General features: G+C 41.4%; 1 pseudogene; it reads right to left on the reverse strand.

The window, feature by feature from the left end:
- Positions 1 to 234: 234 nt before the first annotated feature.
- Tpi1-ps2 (triosephosphate isomerase 1, pseudogene 2) lies at positions 235 to 5,320 on the reverse strand (annotated as a pseudogene).
- Between the last annotated feature and the right edge of the window lie 4,711 nt (positions 5,321 to 10,031).

Here is a 10,031-nt window from a genome sequence, read left to right on the forward strand (position 1 = left end):
CTTGGCAGGAACAAAGCCTATAGAGATACTTCTAGACTCCAAGCAAGACATCAAGGCATAAACTGGGCTTATCAACACCCTGTCATGGAGCAGAGGGGATTAGGATGACACAATCATTATAGGGACTTATAAGAGATCCAGGAAGGTACAATGTTGATTAGGACACAAGATGGGGCAGATGACATCGTCAGAAGCATGTGACTAGTGAGAGTAGTTACTAAGCCTCTGGGTAATCTAGTCCTGACTTAGCAGGTGAGTACAAGAGAAGGGTGGTGCTTTGTGTTTGTCATTAGTGATATCTACCAATTCAGGCTTGAGAGGTGTACCACCAGGAGGAAGCTGTCCACACCAGGCTAGTTTGCCAGTCCTTTGCAGGTAGCTCCAGTCACAGAACCTCCAGAAATGATGTGGGTGATCTGAGTTACCACATCACACATTGGATTTTAATCATAGCATCTCATATACTTCCTGGGCTCTTGAGGTGTTGTAGTCGTGCCAGTACCAATGGCCCATACTGTTCATAGGTCATGATGACTTTCATATTATCTTTCATATTATCTGTGGTGAACTAGGTTTGCTCGAAAACAACTGTCTTGGTGATGCCAGCTTCCCTTTCATCTAGCTTCTCCCCAATACAGAGCATCACCCCAAGTCTCTGCCAGGGCATAGACTACTTTCACCATTTGGCCCCCAAAGATGCACCTTATCTCCAAGTGTTCCAGCACTACCCAGCACTACTATGTGGCTCTTAAGTCTGTTTGATCATGCCAGGGCTGATCTCCCCAGTGAAGGCCCCATTGATCACTTTGTAGCAGTTCTGCAGAGCCATAGCAATCATGATTGCCTAAAGAAGTCTATGTAGGGGATGGGATGTGAGCAAACTACCTTGCTGTCTGCCAGCACCTTGGCAGTTCTGAGTGCAGGTGAGTTCTCCCAAGAACTTCTTCCTCTCCTTCATCTTCCAGTTCCCCCACTAAGAACTTTCTGGATAGCACATTTGTTCTAGAACTTACAGTATGAGTCATTACCAGTGAACTTTTAATAAGAATGTTATGATTTATTTTAACTACTCTACATTCATTATCAGTCTAGTCTCAGAAACATAAACTACATAATAAAATAATAAAATATACTTGGGTTTAAATGTATTTTTAAATTTTTCAACAAGTTAAAGAAAAGGCTAGTTTAAATGGGATGGAGTAATTAATTAAACCCTTAATCTCCAGGTTCCAAGTTCTATCCACCTATGTCTTTTATTTTAAATATTATTCAGAACACAATCTCTGAAGTGAGTCATGTCAGTAAATATTACAGAAAAGTCTGAGGGAGTCACTAGAACACCTTATCCATAGCAGCTGAAAAGTATAATGGCATTCTGTCCTATTGAATGATAAGACCTCAGATAAGCATCAAAGGTCACAAGAGCAGTGTGGGATTTCACTTTGCACTGAAAAGATGCATTCTTGTTTCCAATGATTTGCTTTCATAGTAATGACATAGTGAAGCAAGATTGGAAAGGAATGGGTGGTAAGCTTTATTTGGAAAATTTTAGTGTCTTCTGACTTCAGATCACTAGTAAATAACTTAAAAAGCCGAGCCTCTTACACAATCTTCCTATATCATTATGACTTAAACAATAAATGGAGTGTGTGTTTCTCCTAACTCTTAGTACCTAAGTCTACTGGATTGTCCCCATGATTCTTCTGTCTTTAACTCAAATCCTGGCTCTTCTAGGCAAGAACATATTCAATGAACTGTAACCTCGTCAAGAAAATGAAATGCATAATCGAAAAGAATGGTGTCCCTTCTCTATTTTGCTAGTCAAATTCTTTTGATTATGTGAGTTCACCTTTTATATATACCCACATACTTGGAAAGAAAATTTTTGTTGGTAGTAGTAACTAAAAGCTCAAACCACATATCATTTTCATCTTTGAAGACAGATAATTGATGACCCTCCAATCATGTAATAAACACAAATTGGCTGCTCTTTGTAAAACCCATTTTGAGCCATATTGTCCCACACACATTTTTAGAAAGTCAGATCACTGAGACCTAAAGAGGTAAATACATCTGGTAGAAGACAAGATTCTAGGCACATCTGCTGATTCCATCGTTCTACTGCATGGAAGGCAAATTCCTGAACAGGTTTTTCTCCATGCTGTGTAATTGCTGATAGTCAACTATCATCATGGCGGGAAGCATGGCCATATATATATGGGGCAGGCTCTGAATGACCATTCCTTCAGTCTCTACTCCAAACTTTGTCTCTATATCCCCTCCCATGAATATTTTTGTTCCCCCTTTTAAGAAGGAGTGAAACATCTGCACTTTGGTCATCCTTCTTGAGCTTCATGTGGTCTGTGGATTGTATCTTGGGTAATTTGAGCTTTTGGGCTAGTATCCACTTATCAGTCAGTGCACACCATCTGTGTTTTTCTGTGAATATCACTCAGGATGATATTTTCTAGATCAATCCATTTACCTATGAATTTCATAAAGTCATTGTTTTTGATAGCTGAGTAGTATTCCATTGTGTAGATGTACCACATTTTCTGAATCCATTCCTCTGTTGAGGGACATCTGGGTTCTTTCCAGCTTCTGGTTATTAGAAATAAGGCTGCTATGAACATAGTGGAGTATGTGTCTTTGTTGTATGTTGGAGCATCTTTTGGGTATATACCCAGAAGAGGTGTAGCTGGGTCCTCAGGTAGTGCAATGTCCAATTTTCTGAGGAACTTCCAGACTGATTTCCAGAATGTATGTACCAGTCTGCAATCCCACCAACAATGGAGGAGTGTTTCTCTTTCTTCACATCCTCACCAGCATCTGTTGTCACCTGAGTTTTTGATCTTAGCCATTCTGGCTGGTGTGAGGTGGAATCTCAGGGTTGTTTTGATTTGCACTTACTTGATGACTAAGGATGTTGAAGATTCCTTTAGGTACTTCTCAGCCATTCGATATTCCTCAGCTGAGAAATCTTTGTTTAGCTCTGTACCCCATTTTTGATAGGGTTATTTGGCTCTCTGGAGTCTAACTTCTTGGGTTCTTTGTATATTTTGGATATTAGCCCTCTATCAGATGTAGGATTGGTAAAGATCTTTTCCCAATCTATTGGTTGCCATTTTGTCCTAATGACAGTGTCCTTTGCCTTACAGAAGCTTTGCACTTTTATGAGGTCCCATTTGTCGGTTCTTGATTTTAGAGCATAAGCCATTGATGTTTTGTTCAGGAAAATTTCCTCATTGCCCATGTGATCAAGACTCTTCCCCACTTTTTCTTCTATTAGTTTGAGTATATCTGGTTTGATATGGAGATCTTTGATCCATTTGGACTTAAGCTTTTTACAGGGTGATAAGAATGGATCAATATGCATTCTTCTACATTCTGACCTCCAGTTGAACCAGCACCATTTGTTGAAAATGCTATCTTTTCTCCATTGGATGGTTTTAGCTCCTTTGTCAAAGATCAAGTAACCATAGATGTGTGGGTTCATTTCTGGGTTTTCAATTCTTTTCCACTGATCTACCTGCCTGTCTCTGTACCAATATCATACATTTTTTATCACTATTGCTCTGTAACACTGCTTGCAGTCAGGGATGGTGATTCCCTGAGAAGTTCTTTTATTGTTGAGTACAGTTTTCGCTATCCTGGGTTTTTTGTTATTCCAAATGAATTTGCAAATTGCTGTTTCTAACTCTATGAAGAATTGAGTTGGAATTTGGATGGGGATTGCATTGAATCTATAGATTGCTTTTTGGCAAAATGGCCGTTTTTACCATATTAATCCTGCCAATCCATGAGCATGGGAGGTCTTTCCATCTTCTGAGATCTTCTTCAATTTCTTTCTTCAGAGACTTAAATCACCTTTTAAATTCTGCTTGTCAACCTCTATGATTCCCAGGAAAACTAGAAGTTGAGTAAACACAAGCATGTCTATCCAGGACTAGAAATTAAAACTGTTGCAGTTGCATGGACACCATCAGTGATTGGTCCACTCTGTCACATTAGTTTGTAATTCTTAGCAAAGACAAATGGGACAGCATAAGATTGCTGGGACTTTCATTTCACCTCAGTTAATTAAGAAGTGAGTTACAAGTTAGTTGTGGGAAAGGCTATTTTAACTTTTTAAGTAGAATTAATGAGAGCAATCACTGATGTGTTGACATCAATTCATGGATTCTTTGAGATCAGTGATTTGTGATACTAAGTGTGGAGTACTGAGAATAAATAGGACTGAATGAGTGGAATTGGTAGGGCTTTTCATTTTGCATGGTCAATTTGACTAGACTTGGAATCACCTAGGAGACATACCTCTGGGTCTTTTCAACAGATGTTTTGCAGAGGTATTTCATCAAGGAGAGATACCTACCCTGAGTGTTATCAGAAGTACAAATTAATGGGACAGAGTTAGCTAACTGAGGGCGATGATTATGCAATTACAGCAGCACTCCTTTTTCCTGGGCAGATACAGATCTCCATGGCTGAGTTCACATGCTGAATGAAAAGGGGGACAAGAGAAAGCACACTAATCTTTGCTTCCTGACTTCAGACACAATGTGACTGGCTTGCCTTAAGTTTCCACTGCCATGGTTTCCTGTCATGATGAACTATATCCATTCTCAAACCAAGGGCCAAAAGAAACCCCTTTTTCTTTTAGTTGCTTATGCTGGTATTTTGCCAGAGTAACGAGAAAAATAACTAACACTATGGCAGATTCATATACTAGTAATTATCTGTGGGAATTCAAACAATCACCTTTGGAAACAATTGCCTGTGGGGATCAGATGAAATCCTGTGTCAGTGTGTGTTGTTGACTGGGGCACAACCATGTCAAGGACCCCAATGCCTCACACCCACAGGAATGACAAAACCCTCCCCTGGCTAGGCTCAAAAGAATAGCAAAGTCTTTCTCTAGTCCAAGCATAGTTGTTACTAAAGCTTCACCTTTATCTAAAGCAGAGTCTGCAGAAACTATCAACCACAACTTCCTTGGCCTAGATATCTGCTGCCTGAAGCTTCTCCCCCTCAAAGATCTCCTACTGAAATTAGCTGACCTGCCTCCTCCTTGTTGAACTGTATATAGTAAGCTAATTACCTCACTCAAGAGTATATAATAAATGCACTAAGATTCCCAGGCCTTTGATGTGTCTCCTTCAGAGTGCATGACCACCTTATCCCAGCTTTTTGGTACATGTGTTTATCCTTTCTTCATTCCTTTGTTGCCCAAATCAGGTCAAGCCAAACCATGTAGTACTTGGCATTTGTCTTCTGATATTTTTAACCCCATGCCATATTTCCCATCAGTCCCTCCATCCATCTTTAATTCCCTTCTTATGAAAGGGACGAGAGGAGCATAACATTTCTAGGTAGTCTTTGTCTTACTCTCATACATTTGTCTTCTCTGAAAAGCCAGTTTGTATGTATTTGCTGATCAAAGGCAGCAGATCAATAATATGAAGGACAATCCAGAAAAACAGATTAAAGAAAAGAGTTCCAGTCTTCAGAGACCCAACAGATTAGAACACTGAGTGTAGTAAGAGGGATGAAGGATGCCAGAGAACCACAGGGGAGCTGGATTTTCCATAGAACAAGAAAGGGGGAAAGAAGGGAACTCAGTGGAGGAAGGGAAGCTCTTACCACAGCCTTATTCACCTCCGTTAATCACTATACTGAAGCTAAAATAGCCTCTGTTATTTATGTGCTAATTTAAATACTTTGTTATAATAGGTTTTTTAGTGTCTCTGTAAGAAATGACAGCTACAAGTTAAAAGTCCCAAAGTGGATTCAAGGCTTAAGGGCAAAGCATCAGATGCTGCATTTCTATAGGCTAGGGAGAGGGGTTCCTCTTCAAACATTGAATGCCTGTGTCATCCATCCATTATTAAAAACCACAACAGTATGTCCTCCTGTTTTTCATGCCTGACTGCTTTTTCTGTCAGTGTCTCTTCCTCTGACGCTCTTGCCTCTATTTCTCCTTTATGGCCCCATCTGGATAGGCCAGACCTACCTCCCAGCTTTATGGCTGCCAAATCATATGCAGCCTGAGCTCTCTTCTTGTATGCAAATGAACAGGTTCACAAGTTGTTGAGACCAGAGCCTGAGTAGCCTTAGGAAGGCATTGTTCCAACACATTTCCCTGAAAGAACATTCCTTCCTGGAGGGAAGTAGCTTTGCCTTGCTCATTGTTTCTCTAATAGTGAAGCAGCACTTGGTATTCCACTGAGACTTTGGTATTCCACTGAGATTTGTTCTCTAAATGACCAATTAACGGAGGTGACACAAATAGGATCATAATATTCATTGCTTTCTATGGGGACTTCTTTAACTTGCTTTCTCTTTTGAATTGCTAAATTTATGTGCATAAATGTGAGTACAATGGATAGAGAGCAAGACAGAGAAGGGCAGAGGAGATACAGAGGAATGAAAAAGATCTCTAAACACTAAAATTATCAGTGCTCAGCATTCTATGGTGCTGAGTGGCTGTCATAGCTTTGAAGCAAAGTGAGCAGACATCTTTTGGCCTACTTTTTAGACTTAGGGAATGTAGAGCCTATAAATGAAATCTAAGTGTATTTCCTATATTGTGATGTTCTTTGTGGTTTCAAGTTCCTCTTCTTCCCTCAAGGTGTCCAGGTGCCATGGTTGTGTGGACATGAATGCAGAGTGACCACTCTTTTAGGAACTGAGATAGCAGTCTGGCCTTTGACTTACAATCCTAGAGCTTCTCAAGCTCACAGTGATAGGGGCAGTGTATCTGGGTCTAGAACTCAGTAGGCAGTAACATACATTTTCTACTTTAAAGCCAATGGAACGTGCACATCCCTGCATCTCCTGAATCACAGCTTTTGAAATGCTTCTTTGAAAGGAAAGCTGCAGCAGAAACACACCTTATCTTTATCAATAAGAGCTCGGAAAAATTAAGCCATAAGGAAAGATTTTCAAAATGCACTGTGAACTTGAATGCAAGCCACAAAGGCTTCCAACAAGAATAAAGCCTAGGGCTTGTGTCTTCTCCCTTATGAAGCCTTTCAGCTGTGAAGAAAAGGATGTCAGGCACGAACAGACAGAGGCCTGGATTGGGATACCAGAGGACGTAAATAGCGGCGAGCTTATTGCTGTGGAAATCTCAAAAGCTTCACTCAGGTTGATTTGTGTTTCACGTGACTGGGCATTTCTATTGTTGGTGATCAGAGAAATGCCTTTTGTTTAGCTTAGCACAGTACCCAAACCCTGTCTTCTCATCAAAACAAGGGTAAAAAGGATGAAATCCACGTACCCAGACCTGAAGATCCCTCTGTAACAGAAAACTAAGGGATTTCCTATTAGAATACATCTGACAGAGAAGGCCAAGTATGTGCTTAAACATTAACAAGGTCGTCTCTGCAGTGCTCCTCCAAGCAGCCATCCTAAGCTGTCTTTCTCCCCCTTTGTTCCTTGGAACAGGAACAAGTGCTATAAAAGAAACATAAAATTACACCAAGGTCTCCTGCTGCTTCTCAGTGATTTCATGGTCCCTGTGAACTTTTCTCCTTATAATCCTATGCAAAGAAATTTACAGAACAAAATAATGAGGTCGAAATTAAGAAAAGCAATGTTTCTATATGAGCTTTTATTCTTTTTCTCTGTTTTACAAAACTGTTAATCATATTTTTTTTATTTCTAAAAAGCAGAACATGATTTAACCTAATATCCATGAACATTACATGTGCCTACCAGGTAAAAATGGATGGAAATAAATGAGCAATAAAAATAGAAACTGAGCATCCAAAATTTACCAGTCATATTTTACAACAGAATTGATTTAAAAGCAAATAGAAGGCTAGGGCCTGAAGAGATGGCTCAGTTGGTAAGAGCAGTTGATGATGACCTAAGATCAAATCCCAGTATCCATGGAAAAATCCAGGTGAGGCCACACATCTGTAACCCTAGTATTGTGGACTCCAGATTCAGTGAGAGACACTGTCTCAAAAGAAGTAAGGTAGAGAGAGAGCCCTTGGGCAGCACCCCGCGAGCAAACTTGAGCCTCGGGACCACAGGTAAGACCAACTTGTCTGCTGCAAGAGAGCTGCCTGGTGAGATCGGGACACACAGAGGCAGAGTTCATCTAGGACCGGGCACGTCCTGTGTTTGCCGGAGGTCCCATGCCCGCGGATCCCAGGCCCGAAGCAGCTCTCTGCTCCCAGACCCTGTGGGAAAGAGACCTCACCGCCTGATCAGGTGGGCACTCCTGAGGCTGCAGAGCAGAAGAGACCACCAACACTGCCCACCCCTGCCCACATCCCTGGCCCAAGAGGAAACTGTATAAGGCCTCTGGGCTCCCGTGGGGGAGGGCCCAGGAGCGGCAGGACCCCTGCCTGAGACACCACCGGAACCTGAGGGAAACAGACCGGATAAACAGTTCTCTGCACCCAAATCCCGTGGGAGGGAGAGCTGAACCTTCAGAGAGGCAGACAAGCCTGGGAAACCAGAAGAGACTGCTCTCTGTACATACATCTCGGACGCCAGAGGAAAACACCAAAGGCCATCTGGAACCCTGGTGCACTGAAGCTCCCGGAAGGGACGGCACAGGTCTTCCTGGTTGCTGCCGCTGCAGAGAGCCCTTGGGCAGCACCCCGCGAGCAAACTTGAGCCTCGGGACCACAGGTAAGACCAACTTGTCTGCTGCAAGAAAGCTGCCTGGTGAACTCAAGACACAGGCCCACAGGAACAGCTGAAGACCTGTAGAGAGGAAAAACTACACGCCCGAAAGCAGAACACTCTGTCCCCATAACTGACTGAAAGAGAGGAAAACAGGTCTACAGCACTCCTGACACACAGGCTTATAGGACGGTCTAGCCACTGTCAGAAATAGCAGAACAAAGTAACACTAGAGATAATCTGATGGCGAGAGGCAAGCGCAGGAACCCAAGCAACAGAAACCAAGACTACATGCCATCATCGGAGCCCAATTCTCCCACCAAAACAAACATGGAATATCCAAACACACCAGAAAAGCAAGATCTAGTTTCAAAATCATATTTGATCATGATGCTGGAGGACTTCAAGAAAGACATGAACACACTTAGGGAAACACAGGAAAACATTAATAAACAAGTAGAAGCCTACAGAGAGGAATCGCAAAAATCCCTGAAAGAATTCCAGGAAAACACAATCAAACAGTTGAAGGAATTAAAAATGGAAATAGAAGCAATCAAGAAAGAACACATGGAAACAACCCTGGATATAGAAAAACAAAGGAAGAGACAAGGAGCTGTAGATACAAGCCTCACCAACAGAATTCAAGAGATGGAAGAGAGAATCTCAGGAGCAGAAGATTCCATAGAAATCATTGACTCAACTGTCAAAGATAATGTAAAGCGGAAAAAGCTACTGGTCCAAAACATACAGGAAATCCAGGACTCAATGAGAAGATCAAACCTAAGGATAATAGGTATAGAAGAGAGTGAAGACTCCCAGCTCAAAGGACCAGTAAATATCTTCAACAAAATCATAGAAGAAAACTTCCCTAACCTAAAAAAAGAGATACCCATAGGCATACAAGAAGCCTACAGAACTCCAAATAGATTGGACCAGAAAAGAAACACCTCCTGTCACATAATAGTCAAAACACCAAACGCACAAAATAAAGAAAGAATATTAAAAGCAGAAAGGGAAAAAGGTCAAGTAACATATAAAGGCAGACCTATCAGAATCACACCAGACTTCTCGCCAGAAACTATGAGGGCCAGAAGATCCTGGACTGATGTCATACAGACCCTAAGAGAACACAAATGCCAGCCCAGGTTACTGTATCCTGCAAAACTCTCAATTAACATAGATGGAGAAACCAAGATATTCCATGACAAAACCAAATTTACACAATATCTTTCTACAAATCCAGCACTACAAAGGATAATAAATGGTAAAGCCCAACATAAGGAGGCAAGCTATACCCTAGAAGAAGCAAGAAACTAATCGTCTTGGCAACAAAACAAAGAGAATGAAAGCACACAAACATAACCTCACATCCAAATATGAATATAACGGGA

This window comes from Rattus norvegicus, chromosome 17 (genome assembly GCF_036323735.1).
Source record: "Rattus norvegicus strain BN/NHsdMcwi chromosome 17, GRCr8, whole genome shotgun sequence".
NCBI lineage: Eukaryota > Metazoa > Chordata > Mammalia > Rodentia > Muridae > Rattus > Rattus norvegicus.